General features: G+C 50.3%; 1 protein-coding gene across 2 annotated transcripts in view; it reads left to right on the top strand.

The window, feature by feature from the left end:
* pde4dip (phosphodiesterase 4D interacting protein) overlaps positions 1–18,552 on the top strand; it is an 888,328-nt gene that overhangs the window by 388,167 nt on the left and 481,609 nt on the right. The gene's annotated exons all lie outside the window — the stretch shown is intronic.

Below are 18,552 nucleotides of genomic sequence, written 5' to 3'. Positions count from 1 at the left end.
ATTCAGGGCACAGCTCCAATCGCTCCTCGCCCACAACCAGGAGGCATTCGAGGGCATGGGAACACTGCCCTACACCTACAGAATTCGGCTCAAACCGGACGCCACCCCGGTCATTCACGCACCTCGCAGGGTCCCAGCGCCACTCAAAGACCGCCTAAAGCAGCAGCTGCAGGATCTCCAAGACCAAGGGGTGCTATCCCGGGTCACGGAGCCCACGCCATGGGTCAACTCCATGGTGTCTGTTAAGAAGCCCTCTGGCGAGCTCCGGATTTGCATTGATCCAAAAGACCTCAACAACAACATAATGAGGGAACACTACCCCATACCCAAACGGGAAGAGATCACGAGCGAAATCTTCACAAAACTGGATGCCTCGAAGGGTTTTTGGCAGATCCAACTGGATCAGTCCAGCCGAAAGCTGTGCACCTTCAACACCCCTTTCGACAGGTTCTGCTATAACAGAATGCCATTTGGCATCATCTCGGCATCCGAGGTCTTTCACAGGATCATGGAGCAGATGATGGAGGGCATCGAAGGGGTGCGCGTCTACGTGGACGACGTCATCATCTGGTCCACCACACCACAGGAGCACATCAATCGTCTCCAGCGCGTCTTTGCGCGCATACGGGAAAACAGCCTGCACCTCAACCGAGCCAAGTGTTCTTTCGGCCAAACCGAGCTGAAGTTCCTGGGGGACCACATTTCCCGGTCAGGGGTCCGTCTGGATGCAGACAAGGTGAGCGCCATCACAGCCATGCCGCAGGCGGCAGACAAGAAAGCAGTGCTACGCTTCCTAGGCATGGTCAACTTCCTGGGGAAGTTCATTCCCAACCTTGCCTCCCACATGACGGCTCTGCGCCACCTCGTCAAGAAGTCCACGGAGTTCCAGTGGCTGCCCACACACCAGAAGGAATGGGAGGAGCTCAAGATTAAGCTCACTACAGCCCCGGTATTGGCGTTTTTCGACACATCTCGTGACACTAAGATTTCGACTGATGCCAGCCAGTCCGGCATTGGGGTGGTACTCCTACAACGGGATGACACTGCGTCATGGGCCCCGTTCGCCTATGCCTCACGGGCCATGACCCCCCCCCAGAACAGCGCTACGCGCAGATCGAAAAGGAGTGCCTGGGTTTGCTGACCGGAATAGACAAGTTCCATGACTACGTGTATGGTCTCCCCCAGTTTACCGTTGAGACTGACCATCGCCCCCTGGTCAGCATCATAAATAAGGACCTGAACGAGATGACCCTTCGCCTCTAGCGCATCCTACTTAAACTCAGGAGGTATGACTTCCAACTGGTCTACACCCCGGGAAAGGACCTTATCATTACGGATGCCCCATCCAGAGCAGTGAGCACACCGTCCGATTCGGAGGGGTTCGTCTGTCAGGTCGAAGCGCAGGTGGCCTTCACATCAGCAAATCTGCCAGCTGACGACTCCAGTCTGGCCCGTATTCGCCGGGAAACTGCGGCTGACGCCCTTCTACAATGGGTGATGCGCCACATGATGGGTGGGTGGCTCAAAGGACAGTGCCCGCAGTTCTACAATGTCCGAGACGACTTGGCCGTCATTGATGGAGTCCTTCTAAAGATGGACCGGATTGTGATTCCGCACAGCATGCACAAGCTGGTCCTCGACCAACTACACGAAGGCCACCTGGGGGTCGAGAAGTGCAGACGGAGGGCCCGAGAGGCGGTATACTGGCCGGGCATCAGTGATGACATTGCCAATATGGTGCTCAACTGCCTCACCTGCCAAAGGTTTCAACCGGCGCAGCCTCCTGAGACGCTTCAGCCCCATGAGCTGGTGACGTCCCCCTGGGCGAAGGTGGGTGTGGACCTTTTTCACGCACTTGGCAGGGACTATGTAATCATCATTGATTACTTTTCCAACTATCCAGAGGTCATACGCCTGCACGATTTAACATCGTCCGCTGTCATAAGGGCCTGCAAAGACACCTTCGCTCGCCACGGCATTCCGATTACTGTCATGTCGGACAATGGGCCCTGTTTTGCCAGCCAGGAATGGTCTTCCTTTGCTGCTTCGTATGGCTCCACACACGTGACGTCCAGCCCTCTGCATCCCCAGTCCAATGGAAAGGCAGAGAAGGGCGTTCACATCGTCAAGCGGCTCCTCTGAAAGGCTGTTGCTGCCGGATCGGATTTCTGCCTAGCCCTGCTGGCCTATCGTTCGGCCCCACTAGCCACTGGCCTCTCACCAGCCCAGCTGTTGATGGGTCGTGCGCTCAGGACCACTGTGCCATCCATTCTGGTACCCACAACCAACCATGCTCCGGTATTACACAGAATGCAACAGCAGCGCGTTCGCCAGTAGATGGCATATGACACACGAGCAACTGATCTTCCCGACCTGGCGCCTGGAGACGACGTCCGCATCCACCTACCAGAAGGTGGCTGGTCAGCACCTGCCGAAGTTCTCCGACACGTGGCTCCCCACTCATTCCTGGTTCGCATGCCTGATGGCTCCATTCGTAGGCGCAATCGCCGGGCGCTTCGCCTACTTCCACGCTCGCTACGGGAACTTACACCGACACCGCGCCCTCCTGTTGTTCCTGATATCGACTTCGTGGAGCTTCCTGCCACCATGCCCCTTCCGTCGTTGCCCGTGGCCAGGCCCATTCCTCAGCCAGTGGATCCAGACCCACTCCTGAGGCGGTCAACCCAAATTCGTCGCCCACCTATTAGACTGGACTTATGAGCCTGTTTGTACATTGAACTCATAATACCACTGTGTAAATATGTTTCTGTTCTTCCTTGTCGTTACAGGAGTTCGTTTTTGTCGTTCAACATTTCCCCGTTCTTTGTTTATGGTACAACCTCGTTGTTATGTCGCACCCGACATCGCCCCTTGTATATAATTTAGCCCCATGTACATGCTGTAGATATTGCGCACACACACACATTCAGCTGCACTCAGTACACATCTCTATTTATAACCACATAGGCACATGTTATTGTACAAAAGGGGGGATGTCATGATATTCAGGTAAACATCATAGCACATACATACTGATGGACAGATCAACGGACCAATCAACACACACACACCACAGCCAATCACAGGCAAGAGCATACGCAGTACAAAACAGGGAACACGACACTTCCTGAGCATTCCAGCAGGAGACCGTTCAGGGCACAGAGCTCATAGCAAGCCACTCAGACATCCACCATGTGCTGAGTGCCACTACAAGATAGTATTAGGAATAGGTCCACAGATTCTAGGGTTATGATCGAACCTCAGTAACCAGTTTACCATTGTAAATAAATGTTAGCAATAAAACTGAGTTGTACCATTCGCAACCGTGTTGGTTCGTCTGTGTAGCAGAGTACCCAACACATCATTGACGCCCACTTTTTGGGCTGTCCAGGGGCTGTTACTAGCCTCAATGATTCCCTCTCGCAGGAGTCGCTGGACCTCCGACCTGATAAAGGCCCTGTACTGGGCACTGTAGCGTCTGCTTTTGGTAGCAATGGGCTTACAGTCCAGGGTGAGGTTTGCGAAGAGGGAGGGTGGGGCAACCTTAAGGTTCTTGTGGGCCTCGTGGGCGCAGCCATCAACCAACCCGGGTGCGTCGCAAGCCTGTGCCGCGCAGCAGCCCGCCAACGCCGGAGGCGGGCAGGTGTCCGTCGAACTTTAAGGTAAGGCTGTGGAGATGGCACTGGATGTCAAGCCCCAGTAATAGGGCAGCGCAGAGATGGGGGAGGAAGTAGAGCCTAAAGTTAGTGTACTCTACGCTTTGTACAGTAAGGGTCGTAAACACAGTACCCCCGGATTTCTACTGCGTGGGATCCGTAAGCCACGGAGATTTTCTGGGTCGCGGGTAGGTCGGGGAGGGAGCAGCGCCTTACTGTGTCTGGGTGAATGAAGCTGTCTGTGCTCCCGGAGTCGAAGAGGCAGGCCGTCTCGTGCCCGTTGATCCGGACGGTCATCGTGGACTTTGCGAGGTGGTGCGGCCGGGACTGGCGAGTGTGACGGAGGCGAGAGTCGGAAGGCGATCAGTAGGCCGGTCGGAGGTAGCGGCGGCCAGCATGCGATCGGGTGAGCAGGGCTCCCAGGAGGCTGCTGAGTGGTCCCAAGATGGCGGCCCCCATGAGTCACACGTGACGGGGGAGGTGCAAGATGGTGTCCAAGATGGCGGCCCCCGTGGGTCGCACATGGTGGATGAGGTGTAAGATGGCGTCCAAGATGGCAGCCCCCGTGGGCCGCACGTGTCGGCCGAAATTAAAGATGGCTGTGCCCATGGGTCGCACATGGCGGGTGGCGTGGCTGCTGGGGGTGGCCCCGACAGGCAGCAGGCAGCGCTGCTGGGCTTAGAAGATTTGGGGGGGGTCGGGCCTGGCAGGCTTTTGTGAAGTGGCCCTTCTTCCCACAGCCGTTGCAGGTTGCGTTCTGTGCTGGGCAGCGTTGTCGGGGGTGATTACTCTGGCCATAGAAGTAGCACTTGGGGCCTCCGCCGTTGGCGGGCTGCTGCGCGGCGCAGGCTTGCGACACACCCGGGTTGGTTGATGGCTGCGCCCAAGAGGCCCACAAGAGTGCCGCGCAGTCGGAGGTGTAGACCCCCATGTTCTGGGAGGCCACCTCCAGTGAGTTGGAGAGTTGTACTGTCTTTGGGAGGCCGAGTGTCCCCCCTTCTAATAATCGCTTTCGGATATAGTTCGAGTGCATGCCCGCGACGTAGGCGTCCCTGATCAGCAGCTCCGCATGCTGGATAGCCGATATCGCCCGGCAGTCACAGTTCCGGCAGAGAATGCGCAAGGCACACAGGAATTCCGCAAGTGATTCCCCAAGGCATTGCCGTCTCGTGGCGAGGAGGTGCCTAGCATATACCTGGTTAACGGATTTCACGTAATGTCCTTTTAGCAGCGTTATAGCCTCCGTGTACGAGGGGGCGTCCCTGATGAGGCTCACCCATGCATGGAGGACCTGCATCTTCTGGAGGTCTGTGAAGTCTTCGTTGAAGGATGCGACGTACGCCTCGAAGCAGCTTAGCCATAGTTCAAAGGTCTCTGTAGCGTTGGCAGCTTGTGGGTCCAGTTGCAAGCGATCAGGCTTGAGTGAGGAGTTCATCTTGAGTGAAGAGTCCATCTTTAGAAGTTTAGTGTATTAAATTGATACACCATCAATAATAGACGATGAGTGATAAACGTAACTGAGGCTTTAATACACTAAACAACAAGCCTCCTGCCTCTGGACCCGAACTGGGACAGAGGCGGAGACTTGCCACTTTTATATAGAAGCCTGAGGGGAGGAGCCACAGGCGGAGCCAGTCTGGACAATCCCAGGCATGTACAATACAGCACCATGCATATAATACAATAACATGGTTTACCACAACCCTGCCCCCAATTACCAGGGGAGTTCATACTTTGAGGTAAAGGGAGGTGGAATCGTAAAAAGCATAGTCCTTGGCCCCCAAGGGGGTGGTAACAGTACTGTCACAATATTATAGTGAATGTGGTGGATATAATTTGGTACACTCTGTACTTCATTGGGTCACCTGACCTGGGAGTCTGAGGTCAGGTAGCACACGTAACTGTAAACTACAACCAGGCTGTAGGCCTACAATTGTGTCCACATTCAGTTCTTAATAAAGATAGTTTACAATAATAATATTGGTCATCCTGCAAATTAAAAACAAGACATGGGCTGGGATTCTCCCCTACCCGGCGGGGCGGGGGGTCCCGGCGGGAGGGAGTGGCGTGAACCACTCCGGCGTCGGGCCGCCCCAAAGGTGCGAATTTCTCTGCACCTTTAGGGGCCAAGCCCTCACCTTTAGGGGCTAGGCCCGCACCGGAGTGGTTGCCGTCCTGCCGGCTGGCGTGGAAGGCCTATGGCGCCACGCCAGCCGGGGCCGAAGGGACTCCGCCGGCCGGTGGAAGTCTGCGCATGCGTGGGAGCGTCAGCGGCTGCTGACGTCATCCCCCGCGCATGCGCAGGGGGGTCTCCTCCGCGTCGGCCATCGTGGAGACCTACATGGCGCGACGCCTGGTCCTGCCGGTAAGGGAGGTGGTTTCATTCACGCCAGCTGGACCGGCATTACACCAGTGGGACTTTGGCCCATCATGGGCCGGAGAATCGCCGGGGGGGCCCGCCGAATCTCCGGTGCCGGAGAATTCGGCGGGCGGCGGGGGCGGGATTCACGCCGCCCCACGGCAATTCTCCGACCCGGCGGGGGGTTGGAGAATCCCGCCCATGGTGTCAGAAGTGAACTAAATGGAACAATGGGCATTCTGAATCCACCAGCAGAGCTCAGTTTGGAGGGCATTCTCACATTCTCACAGAATACTGCCCAGATTCCAGCAGTGCTTCTGTGTGAACCTCACAGCAACAGGCAGTGATTAGAAAGACCTGCAGGTACAGTCTCCCATCTTCATGTCACAGGGGAAGGAACCCTAGAAGTTTTTGATACATTCATGTTTGAAAATGATGAGAAATAAAACAATTTGAAAGAAATAATAGGAAAATTTGAAGCTCACATAAGAAAGATACAATTTTTGCACACAAGACAGCATTAATCATTATAGTTGAGAAAATAAGCTAAATCATGTGAATTTAGAGAGCTTGAAGAATCACTTTTCTGAGATAGAATAATTTGCGAGACCACAAATGATTTTCTGAGAAAGCAGCTTTTGAGAGAAGTGGATCTCGTGCTGGAGAAAGCAGTAAATGTCTACAGAGTGGCAGACACAACAAAATGCCAGATTAAAAAAATGATGGAACTGGTTACGCCTCACACAGTCAAGCAGCTAGATATAGTGGAACAGAAGCAGTGCTGGGGAAAAATAAATCAACAGCCGGAAGGTAGAATGAATAAAACTGCTACTAAAACATTTAAAAGTAGTCAATGTGGAATGGAGCATTTACCATGTAGTTGTCGAGCTTACGGAAAGCAATGTAAGAACTGTGATTAACCAAATCACGTTGCTAAGATGTATAAATTGCAGATGTGCACGCAGACACAGAATCTGAACTTTTCAATGGTGGAGTCACAGCAAATTCAAAAGGAGACAGATGGAAGGTTGGTTTAAAAATTGTCAACATGATGGTGAATTTCAAGTTTGACACATGTGCAAAAGCAAATGTCATTCCCATTAGCCTGTATCGTAAGACAAGTAAAGGAAAACAGTTAACTAAAACAAAACTGAAATAGTCTACATACACACGTGAAAAAATTGCTGGAGAAAGCCAATGCACACTTAAGTGAACTACAAAATACAGTCTCAAGCACTTCCATTTATAGTGGTGGAAAATTAAGCAACACCCATTCTTGAAATCAAAGCTTATGAAAATCTGAAGTTAACCACGAGAATAATGATTATAACCTCCAATGACATCCTGCGTGAATGCAAAAACTTGTGTTCAAGGGGACCGGTTGCTTAAAACATGGAACACACCATCAAGATTGACTAAGTTGTGGCGCCCAAAATATACCCGCCCAAGAAAGTGCCAGTAATGCGGAGAGATCGACTAAAAGCATAGTTGGATGGAATGGAGAAACCTCATATCGTAAAAAAATTGAATATCCGACAAAGTGTTTTAATCCAATTGTAATTGTAGAAAAATCAGATGAGAATCTGCGAGTCTGTCTGGAACCCAGAGATCTAAACCAGGCAGTACAAAGAGAGCATGATCAGTTACCCCCAGAAGCTAGCTGATGATAAGTACCATTCAGTCTTGGATGCGAGTTCAGGTTTCTGGCAGGTCAAGCAACTCCTATCTCTCTACCTGCACTTGGGCGCTACAGTTTTTATGCTTACCTTATGGTATTAATTCAGCTCCTGAGATGTTCCACAGAACAGCGAAGCAGCTATTTGAAGGGTTAGAGGGTGTGGAAACCTCTCTCGATGATGTGCAGGTCTGGGGAGCCACACGAGAAGAACACAACCACAGATTGAACAGGTGCTGGCAAGAGCGAGAGAAAGGAATTTAAAGCTGAAGAAGGAAAAGTGAAAAATAGGTCTTCATGAAATCATATACTTGGGACATGTGCTAACAGGTGAGGGGCTGAAGCAGGACCAGAGTAAAATTGAAGTAGCCATGAACATGCTACCTCCAGAATATAAGAAAGTCTTGGAGAGGCCTTTGTCATGGTGACCTATCTTTGTGAATTCATTCTGCACATGTCAGACCTGACAGCACCTCCCAGAGAACTTCTACAAAACGACGTGGAATGGCACTGGGAACAAAATCACCAAGAAGCTTTGACCATTCTAAAGAGAATACTGACCCAGACACCAGTGTTAAAGTATTACGATGTCAGCCGGTTAAGATATCAGTCGATGCTTCAAAAGCCGGCATGGGAACTGTCCTCTTGCAAAATGAATCGTGGAATCCCTACAGTGCAGAAGGAGGCCATTCGGTCCATCAAGTTTGCACCGACCCGCCGAAGGAGTACCCTACCTACCAAGCCCTCACTCCATCCCTATAACCCCCACCTAACCTTTTGGACACCGAAGGGTAATTTAGCATGGTCAATCCACCTGACCTGCACATCTTTGGACTGTGGGAGGAAACCGGAGCACCCAGAGGAAACCTGCGCAGACACTGGGAGAACGTACAAACTCCACACAGACAGTCACCCAAGATCGGAATTGAATCCGGGTCCCTGGCACTCTGAGGCAGCAGTGCTAACCGCTGTGCCACCACAACAGTGGTGTATGCTTCAAAGGCAATGACTGAAACACAGCACCGTTATGCCAAAATAGAGAAAGAAATGCCAGAATTGTGCTCAGCCTAGAACACTTTCACCAATTTATCTATGGCAAAGACATGAAGGTTGAGCTGATAATAAGCCATTGGAAGCTATACTATGGGCAGCACGGTACCACAGTGGTTAGCACAGTTTCTTCACAGCTCCAAGGTCCCAGGTTCGATTCCTGGCTGGGTCACTGACTGTGCGGAGTCAGCATGTTCTCCCCGTGTGTGCGTGGGTTTCCTCCGGGTGCTCCGGTTTCCTCCCACTGTCCAAAGATGTGCAGATTAGGTGGATTGGCCATGCTAAATTGCCCCTAGTGTTCAAAATGGTGAGGTGGGGTTACTAGGTATGGGGATGTGGTGGAGGCGTGGGCTTAAGTAGGGTGCTCTTTCCAGGAGCCGGTACAGACTCGATGGGCTGAGTGACCTCCTTCTGCATTGTAAATTCTATGATTCTATACTTAAAAGGCCCTGAACTCTGCACACCAAAAATTCATAGATTACTATTGTGAATGCAGAAGGACTAAGTCAGAGTTATATACTAACCGGGAAAAGAAATATACATTCCAGACTCATACTTACCCATCATGAAAGAAGAGGACAGAGAAACGGAAGCGCAGGATCACATGATGAAAAAGAACTTAACTGTGGCTGTAACCAAACTGGATGAGATCTTGGAAGCATCGAAGAACGATGCCATCCGGGCGGACGGGGGCGCAGTTGTTAGCACTGCTACCCCATGGCGCCAAGGTCCCGGGTTCGATCCCGGCCCCGGGTCACTGTCCGTGTGGCGTTTGCACATTCTCCCCGTGTCTGCGTGGGTCTCACCTCCATAACCCAAAGATGTGCAGGGTAAGGGATTGGCCACCCTTAATTGGATAAAAAACACAAATTGGGTACTTTAAATTTGTTTTAAAAAAAGAATGATGCCATTCTGTGCAAACTGGCTAGCCCACGTATTGGCGAAGAGCCCCTTCTGAGTACTGGAACTTTGGTGAGGAACTTCATGTGGCAGAATGAGTACTTTTCAGGGAGAAAAGATAATAATTCCTCCAACACTGAGGAAAGAAGTGCTGCGACGCGACGTATACATGAATGTCACCTCGATTGGCGTGGATTTGTTCACACTTGACAACAGTGAGTACCTAATAATAATAAATAATAATTGCTTATTGTCACAAGTCGGCTTCAATGAAGTTACTGTGAAAAGCCCCTAGTCGCCACATTCCGGCGCCTGTTCGGGGAGGCCGGTACGGGAATTGAACCCGCGCTGCTGGCATTGTTCTGCATTACAAGCCACTGTTTAGCCCACTGTTCTAAACCAGCCCCTAATAGCAGTAGATTATTACTCAAAAGATTTTTGAATCTGTGCCGCTGAGAAAGGATAGTAAGAGCATCGCTGAAATAAATAATTTGAAATCAATTTTTTTCTCGCCATGGCACAGCTTAAGTGTCCATCTCACCTAACAGCCCACAATTCTCAGACACTGAGTTCTGCAAATTTTCACAGGACAGTTCTGCCACACTACATTAAGACCCAAATATTCGTAATCCAACGGAATGGTGCAACATACCATGCAGACCTTAAAAAACCTGTCAAGGAAGGCAAGGGTGGACGGAAGGTGCCCAGCTGGATTTCAGGAATACTCCATTGGAGAGCATTGGTTCATCTTTAGCACAGCTCCTGATGAAGCGAAGATTAATAACTAAGCCTCCAACTGCACCCCAACTGCTATTTCCACAGTCAATGATCTACAACGTGCTAGACCTGCTCAAACAGAGACAGTAGAAGCAGGAACAGTACCTTGATTGAGAATCCCGACCTCTGTCTGAACTGAACATAGGAGACAGTGAGGATTCAGCAGGAAGGGATCTGGAATCCCTCTCTTGTCACAGGAAACACAGGAGAACTTATGTCCAAAATATTGCAGACTCCAAGAAGCCAACAGTGCAGGAGAAACCAGAAATTCCTACAGAAAACAAATGAAGTCCGGTCCTGCTCTGAGTCTTAAGTGGAGCTTAAGATCAAGAACCAGAATCCATCAGTGAAACAATAGATAACCAGACAAAGCTTGATAGTTCTTGGGACTATCTAAAGTGACATTGAGGTGAATGTTATCGACTTCAGGAGGCGGGTTTGGTGATAAACCTAGCCTAAAGTGAATTAGGAAAAGCCTAGGTCACTTTCCTTGGCCATACAATCGGACAGGGTCGAATGGTCCCACAGGATGTGAAAACAAAAGTTATTGGGGAGTTTCTGATACCCTCGACACTGCGGGAAATAATACGATTTCTTGGTATTAGTGGATTTTGCCGGAAATTTGTACCAAATTTTAGCAGTGTTGTCGCTCCACTGACGGACTTGCTCAAGAAGCGTAACAAAGTCCAGTGGACGGCGGAGTGGCAACAGGCATTTGACGGCCTGAAGACTGTGTTAACCACTGCTCCTGTGTTAGCCATCCCAAATTATACCATACCATTCAAAGTGGCAGTTGATGCGAGTGATGTGGGTGTAGGTGCAGTGCTTCTACAAGATGACGACAAAGGGCTAAAGCGGCCTATTAGTTATGTTTCAAAGAAATTGAATTCTCACCAAAAAACGTATTCCATGATTGAGAAGGAGGCTTTGAGTTTGGTGCTAGCTTTACAACATTTTCACATTTATGTGACCAGCAATCCGTCTGACACCGTTATATATACTGATCATAAAATCCGTTGACGTTTTTGGAGTGATTCCGGAATACCAATGCAAGGCCGTTTTGCTGGAGTTTGTTGTTGCAGCCATTTCATTTAAAAATAGTACATGTGGCAGGACGAGAAAACGTGATAGCCGATGCTTTGTCACGAATGTGATGAACGGAAGCAGTTCCAGTTGGAGGAAGAAGAAAAAAAACAAGAAATGGACTATATTATTATACCTGTTTGTGTGTGTTTTTTGAAACGATAAAGTATATTTACTGTGTACATTCCTTAAAGGATGGTGAAAAGGTGAAATATGAAACCATCTTGAAGTTGATGTTTTTTTTTTCTTGGGGAGGAGGTGTCATGAGAATGTCGCTTTAAGAAATGTTTGGCTGCTCTTGGTACTGCAGTGATGTCAGAGTGTGGGTGGAGCTGAGCTCTGGTTCTGCTTTTTGAGTTTCACTTTGAGAAATGCTTGGGTGTGTCTGTCTTTTTGGTTTTGTTTGTCAGTGTGTTGCAGCTGGAGTCAAACAAAGCAGCTCTACTGTTGATCTCTCTGCCATGAAGGACTATCTCTTGATCATTTGGTGAATTCAGAAGAATTATAAATGTTTTTAGTAGTGACTGTAAACTCTGATGTGCTTATGTTTAAAGGTTTGTTAAGTTTTCTGGGTGCTAAAATAACAGCATACAGATTACTTAGTGTTGTATTCTTTGGGGGGTGTGTTTGATTTACTGGTTGCTAAGATATTCACTGTTTGTTTTAAAAAGGTTAACTCGAGTTCATAGAATAAACATTGTTTTGTTTTAACAAATACTGGTGCATTTCTGCTGTACCACACCTGTAGAGTGAGCCGAGTGCTTCCCATACCATAATCTAGTAAAAGTTGTGGGTCAGGTGAACTCCATGATACACTTTGGGATTCTCTAAACTCTGACCCATAACAGTGAACCAGGCCGCTTGCCCTTCAAAACATCTCTGTCACCATTCAGAACATGCAGTGGAAGAATTGTGAAAAAAACCACAGAGATACAGATATGCGTAAAAGACAAAACACACTAATCAAAACAGTACGAAAGGCTAGATAAGAGACTTAGTGTACTTGAGTCGGCTACACTCTCTCTATTTTGAGTCTGAAGTGGTTTTTTTTTTAAAAGGAAAACGTCATGATATTAGAGTGATTGTGGTATTGTACTCCAGCATTCGATATAATACAGTGCACTCTGTTCTCTATTGGGTCACCCGACTTGAGAGTCAGAGGCCGGGTAGCACATATAAATGTAAGCTGTAACCAGGTGGCAGACTGACAATTGTGTCCATGTTCTGTTCTTAATAAAGTTAGTTTACAATAATGATATTCGTCATCCTGCAGCATATAAACAAGGCAGGTACATAGCAATGTTCCTCCTAAGCTGTGTGGTCATGCAGCAACCCTGAAATTGCGACCAGTTGGCTGCTTTAAGTTACAACATTTAGAAAGATTTAAAGGCTGTGCACTTAAACTAATTGTCTGCCAAAATTGAATTTGCTGGTACATTGATGCTCAATAAAATATGATCCAGTGCTGTACATAAACCATCCGCTATTGCCCTGCAATTGAGACCCATTGACATAGACACACTTACCTGCATTTATCCGGGGATTTGCATTCAAAGAGCGACTGTGCCCGCATGCTGAAAACTCACTTCCAGTGAAACTCCACCAGAGTCACATCACTGCCAGGAAACAGGTTCCCTTGCCACCAACGTTTGGGTGAAGCAAGGGGATGTGGAGCAGAGTAATAGATGGTTATGGTTGAGATGAGTGACAGTGAAAAGAGGAGTATGCAGGCATTAAGGAGATAGTTCAAAGGAGGAGCGGTGGAAGAGTGTTGCTAAGAAAGAGAATAATAATCTTTTTATTGTCACAAGTAGGCTTACATTAACACTGCAATGAAGTTACTGTGAAAAGCCCCTAGTCGCCACAATCCGGCGCCTGTGTGGAAAATAATGTAATGGGAGCAAAAGAAGGGGGGAAACATGAGTAATTGGGAGAGTGTAGGAGGAGGACTGCGCCAAGGGCCACATTTCCCTTTAGCTTCCCCCCAATGCAGACTTTGGTGACTCCATTGCCCTCCATACAACGCTACCATATCCATCACCTATCTGAATGGAAAGAACAAAATAAAGAGGAAAGGCATGCATTTACATGACACTTTTCACAACCACTGGACATATGACTCTTTAGCCAATGAAGTACATTTTGAAGTGTAGTCACTGTTGTAATGTAGGAAATGTTGCAACCAATATCTGCACAGCAAATTCCCACAAATAGTAATGTGATAATGTCCAATTGATTGGATTTTCTGATGTTGATTGAGGAATAAATATTGGCCAGGACACCGGGGATAACCTCTTTGAAGTATTGTCATGGGACCTTTTACACCCCTCCGAGCAGGCAGGTTAATATTGTTAATATCCAATCCGAAAGACAACATCTCCCTCAGTTCAGCACTGGAGTGTCAGCTTTGATTTTTGTACTCAATGATGCACGATCAATTGCACAAAGACTAAAGTTGTGTACAACTGTGGCTTTATTACAATCAGATGTGCGGCCTTCTGCTGCAGCTGGCGAGATGGCAGGGCACTGGAGGTCATGCATATTTATACAGTTTTCTGTGGGCAGAGCCAGCCAGCAGGAACTACCGGCGAACCTGTAGTGCAGGTCCTACCTTACATCTCCTATTACAGTGGTTCACCACATTCACCCCCTGTTAAAAATGAGTCCGGCGGGGGTGACGTGAAACTATATACAATTAGTGCAATTATGTACAGTGGTAGGGAAAGAAAAGTCCATGTTGACGGTCTGGGGTCCGTCAAAGGTTCAGCCGGTCCGGTGCTTTGGTGCTTCGTTGGGAGCGGCGTAACGGTGGCGGCGATGTCGGTGCTGGCGGTGGTGGAGGTGGCACCAATGGCGGTGCTGATGCTGGCCAGTCATCCGGGAACTCCGGGAGCATGCCGAAGTCCTCTTCATCCTCTTGTCCGGAAAAGGGGAGGGGGGGGTGGTCTGGTGGGGTCAATATTGGCGGTGTGGTGGGAGGTGGGGGGGGGGGCACATTGGTGGGGGGGGAGGGTGTTGGGGTGGAACCTGACGGTGCCAGGTCCCTGAGTGAGACAGTATCTTGGCGGCCGTCGGGGAACTCAACGTAGGCATATTGAGGGTTGGTGTGGAGCAGGTGAACCCTGTCCACCAAGGGATCCGCCTTGTGGAGTCGGACGTGCCTACGGAGAAGGACCGGTCCTGGAGCAGCGAGCCAAGTTGGGAGCGACACCCCGGATGTGGACTTCCTGGGGAAGGTAAAAACACGTTAATGGGGTGTGTTATTAGTGGCGGTGCACAATAGTGACCAGATGGAGTGCGGAGCGTCAGGGAGGACCCCCTGCCAGTGAGAGGCTGGGAGGTTCCTGGACCGTAGGGCTAGCTGGACGGCCCTCCAAACCGTCCCATTCTCCCGTTCTACTTGCCCGTTTCCCCGGGGGTTGTAGCTGGTCGTCCTACTGGAGGCTATACCCCTGCTGAGCAGGAACTGACGCAGCTCATCGCTCATGAATGAGGATCCCCTGTCGCTGTGGATGTAGGCGAGGAAACCGAACAGAGCGAGGATGGTGCTGAGGGCCTTGATGACGGTGGCAGACGTCATATCGGGGCATGGGATGGCGAAGGGGAATCTGGAATACTCATCGACCACACTGAGAATGTACGTTTTATGGTCGGTGGAGGGGAGGGGTCCTTTGAAATCCACGCTGAGGCGCTCAAAGGGGCAAGAAGCCTTCACCAGGTGCGCGCAGTCCGGCCGGTAGAAGTGCAGCTTGCACTCCCCACAGACCTGGTGAATGCATCACTAGAAGGGATCAAAGCAAAGTGGGAGGAAGAGTTGGGAGAGGGTATAGAGGAGGGGTTCTGGTGTGAGATGCTCCGGAGAGTGAACGCCTTCACCTCGTGTGTGAGGCTGGGACTGATACAACTGAATGTGGTGTATAGAGCACACCTCACAAGGCGAGGATGAGCCAGCTCTTTGAGGGGGTAGAAGATGTGTGTGAATGTTGTGGGGGGGCCCGCTAATCACATTTATATGTTTTGGTCCTGTCCAAAGCTAGAGGATTACTGGAAGGAGGTTTTTAGGGTAATCTGTTTGCCGTTTGGTGGGAGGATGGGATAGTTGTTATTGATATGGGGATTGACATTGAATTCGTTACTGATTATTGTTTATTGTTGGGTGGAAATTTGGGAGAAAATGTTAAAAAGCAGGAGAATCAAAATATATATTTTTAAAGTCTCCTCCCATGATCAGCTGGTGTGTGGCCAAGTCCGGGATCGCTGCCTGCAGCCCCCTCATAAAGCCTACATCGACTTCCGGGTGCGGCGATGACCAGCTGAGTTGCACGTTTCGGCAGCTCCCTGTGAAACGGACTTTTGGGCTCTTGATAGGAGCCCCAACGGCAATTTTGACGGCTAAAAACACTGTGCGGTAAACCAGAAGGGAATCCCCCCTGGATACGGATGGAAAAAGGAGGAGAGAGTGGCCAGATTGCAGTGGATCCTTTAGAACAGCGGCAAGGAAGGCAAGCAAAAACCAAGATGGCGTCGGAAGGTGGCAGTTTAACATGGGGCCCTGAACAACAAGAGTTCTTGAAATGCTGTGTGGAAGAGATCAAAAAGGAAATGAAGAAAGAGCTCTTGGCCCCGATACTACAGGCGATCGAAGGGCTAAAGGAGGAACAAAAGACCCAGGAGCGGGAGCTTCGGGTCGTGAAGGCAAAGGCAGCCGAGAATGAGGACGATATACAGGGCCTGGTGGTGAAGACGGAGACGCAGGAGGCACATCAGAAACGATGTGTGGAAAGGTTGGAGGCACTGGAAAACAACGCAAGGAGGAACAACCTGAGGATTCTTGGTCTTCCTGAAGGTGTGGAGGGAGCGGACATCGGGGCATATGTGAGCACGATGCTGCACTCGTTAATGGGAGCGGAGGCCCCGGCGGGTCCGTTGGAGGTGGAGGGAGCATACCGAGTGATGGCGCGAGGACCGAGAGCAGGAGAAATTCCCAGAGCCATAGTGGTGAGATTCCTCCGTTTTAAGGATAGAGAAATGGTCCTTAGATGGGCGAAGAAAACTCGGAGCAGTAAATGGGAGAACGCGGTGATCCGCGTTTATCAAGACTGGAGTGCGGAGGTGGCGAGAAGGAGGGCGAGCTTTAATCGGGCCAAGGCGGTGCTTCATAAAAAGAAGATAAAATTTGGAATGCTGCAACCGGCAAGACTGTGGGTCACATATCGAGGGAGGCACCACTACTTTGAGACGGCGGATGAAGCGTGGACTTTTATTGTGGAAGAAAAACTGGAATGAGCGGGTTATTAAAAAGAACGTTCGAACAAAGTGGTGGGGCGAATGTGGGGGGCAAAGAGGGGTTTTATGTACTAATGCTGCGATGTGGTAACTTTTCTCTCTCCCACAGGTGGTGATGGGGGAGGAGGGGAGGTGGAGGAGATGGGGCGTTGGCCATTGGGGGCGGGGCCAAGGGAGAAGCGCGGGCTTGGCTCCCGCGCTATGATAATCATGGCGGGAATAGAGAAGCAGGAAGGAGGGGGCGTCGCACGGTGCGAGCCGAGGTCACGGGGGAAGCCGAGGTCAGCCAGAGTTTGCTGACATCTGGGAGCAACATGGGGGGAGTAATTACGCTAGCGGGGGATCTAGTGGGGGGGGTGGGAGGGGGAATTACTGGGTTGCTGCTGCTGGGGAGAAGGGGGAGCTGGTATGGGAGAGGATGGGCGGGGGGGCACCGCCTGGGGGAGATACAGCTGCGTGGGAACCGGGTGAGGAGCTGGAAAAAGGTGATGGCTAATCGACAAGGGGGGGGGGGGGGGGTAGGAAGCCTCCCAACTCGGCTGATCACGTGGAACGTGAGAGGGCTGAACGGGCCGATAAAGAGGGCACGGGTACTCGCACACCTTAAGAAACTTAAGGCAGATGTGGTTATGTTACAGGAAACGCACCTGAAACTGATAGACCAGGTTAGGCTTTGCAAAGGATGGGTGGGGCAGGTGTTCCATTCGGGGCTAGATGCGAAAAACAGGGGGGTGGCTATATTAGTGGGGAAGCGGGTAATGTTCGAGGCAAAGACTATAGTGGCGGATAACGGGGGCAGATACGTGATGGTGAGTGGCAAACTACAGGGGGAGACTGTGGTTTTGGTAAACGTATATGCCCCGAACTGGGATGATGCCAATTTTATGAGGCGGATGCTAGGACGCATTCCGGACCTAGAGATGGGAAAGCTGATAATGGGGGAGATTTTAATACGGTGTTGGAACCAGGGCTGGATAGGTCGAAGTCCAGGACTGGAAGGAGGCCGGCAGCAGCCAAGGTACTTAAAGATTTTATGGAGCAGATGGGAGGTGTAGACCCGTGGAGATTTAGCAGACCTAGGAGTAAGGAGTTCTCGTTTTTCTCCTATGTCCATAAAGTCTACTCGCGAATAGACTTTTTTGTGCTGGGTAGGGCATTGATCCCGAAGGTGAGGGGAACGGAGTATACGGCTATAGCCATTTCGGATCACGCTCCACACTGGGTGGACTTGGAGATAGGGGAGGAAACAGGAGGGCGCCCACCCTGGAGAATGGACATGGGACTAATGGCAGATGAGGGGGTGTGTCTAAGGGTGAGGGGGTGCATTGAAAAGTACTTGGAACTCAATGATAATGGGGAGGTCCAGGTGGGAGTGGTCTGGGAGGCGTTGAAGGCGGTGGTTAGAGGGGAGCTGATATCAATAAGGGCACATAAAGGGAAGCAGGAGAGTAAGGAACGGGAGCGGTTGCTGCAAGAACTTTTGAGGGTGGACAGACAATATGCGGAAGCACCGGAGGAGGGACTGTACAGGGAAAGGCAAAGGCTACATGTAGAATTTGACTTGCTGACTACAGGCACTGCAGAGGCACAATGGAGGAAGGCACAGGGTGTACAGTACGAATATGGGGAGAAGGCGAGCAGGTTGCTGGCACACCAATTGAGGAAAAGGGGAGCAGCGAGGGAAATAGGGGGAGTGAGGGATGAGGAAGGAGAGATGGAGCGGGGAGCGGAGAGAGTGAATGGAGTGTTCAAGACATTTTATAAAA

Source organism: Scyliorhinus torazame, chromosome 7, assembly GCF_047496885.1.
Source record: "Scyliorhinus torazame isolate Kashiwa2021f chromosome 7, sScyTor2.1, whole genome shotgun sequence".
Lineage (NCBI taxonomy): Eukaryota > Metazoa > Chordata > Chondrichthyes > Carcharhiniformes > Scyliorhinidae > Scyliorhinus > Scyliorhinus torazame.
Note: the sequence above shows the minus strand (reverse complement) of the source record. Positions and strands in the feature narration are given on the sequence as shown.